Genomic DNA, 1,720 nt, shown 5'->3' on the forward strand with positions numbered 1-1,720 from the left:
ACAGAAGTGGAAGAACATACCATGTTCCTGGATAGGAAGACTCAACATTGTGAAAATGTCAATACTACCCAGAGCAATTTACACATACAATGCAATCCCAATCCAGATTTCAACAACATTCTTCAAAGAGATGGAAAGGACAATTACTATGGAAAGGAAAGAGACCTAGGATAAGCAAAGCATGCTTAAAAGGAAGAACAAAGTTGGAGGTCTCTCACTCCCCAATTTCAAACTTTACTACATGGCTACGGTGGACAGAACAGCCTGGTACTTGTACAATGAAAGAGACATTGATCAATGGAACAGAATAGAGAATCCAGATATCATCCTAACCACTTACAGCCAAATGATTTTTGACAAAGTGTCTAGGCACACTGCATGGAGAAGAGACAGTTTCTTTAACAAATGGTGCTGGCAGAACTGGAAAGCGATATGCAAAAGACTGAAACAAGACCTTTGCCTCACACCCTATACAAAAATGAACTCAACATGGATAAAAGATCTAAATGTGAATCCCAAAATTATGAAGATCATAAATTAAAAAATAGGGACAAAGGTGAGGGCACTAATTCAGGGCATATGCAGACTTCCACACATTTTGATATGTATACAAACAAAAATTGACAAAATAGACGAGTGGGACTTACTAAAAATTAAAAGCTTGTGTGCATCAAAAGACTTCACCAAGAGAGTTAAAAGGGAACCCACAGACAGGGAAAAAATCTTCTGCAATGACATATTGGATAAGGGACTAATTTCTAAAATATATAGGAAAACGCTACACATCTACAAAAATAAGACAAATAACCCAATTAAGAAATAGGCACAGGATATGAACAGACACTTCACCAGGGAGGAGATCCGGGCAACCAACAAACATATGAAGAAATGTTCACGATCGCTAGCCATTAGAGAGATGCAAATCAAAACAAAAATGAGATATCATTGCACACCAGCAATAACAGCTAAGATGAAAACAGTTGAGGACAATAAATGCTGGTGGGGATGTGGAGAGACTGGGACACTCCTGCATTGCTGATGGACCTGCAAAATGGTCCAACCTCTCTGGAAAGCAATATGGTGCTTCCTCAGAAGGTTGAAAATAGAAACACCATTAGATCCAGCAATTCCTCTACTTGGTATCTACCCATAAGAAAAATGAGCCACAACACGGGAAGATATATGCAAACCAATGTTCATAGCTGCACTATTTACAATAGCAAAAAGATGGAGATAATCAAAGTGCCCATCAACTGAAGAATGGATAAACAAGCTGTGGTACATACACACAACGGAGTATTATGCTACTCTGAAAAATCACAAGGAAGCTGCATGCCACTTCCTAACATGGATGAACCTTAAGGACATTATATTGAGTGATATTAGTCAGTCACAAAAGGAAAAATACTGCATAAGACCACTACTGTAAAAGACTAAGAAAAAGAACCCATACTAATCTACTAAAGTGGATTATTAGCTGGTTGCTAGGACATAGGGGTAGGGGTAGGGGTGGAAGGGGAAGGTGGAACACAGGGCAGGAAACAGGCACAGGATTGTTTGCGTGTAGGGGAGGGGAGCAATATACAAGTAGGGAGAGGGGAATGGAAGAACAAAGCAGATGGAAGAACAATTAGACAGGTATGAATGGTTTAAATGTGACAGAGGTAAAAAATGATGTAGGCACAGCCTCAGGACAACAGGGCTCTAGGATACAGAGATT

This window comes from Chrysochloris asiatica, unplaced genomic scaffold (assembly GCF_000296735.1).
Source record: "Chrysochloris asiatica unplaced genomic scaffold, ChrAsi1.0 scaffold00024, whole genome shotgun sequence".
NCBI lineage: Eukaryota > Metazoa > Chordata > Mammalia > Afrosoricida > Chrysochloridae > Chrysochloris > Chrysochloris asiatica.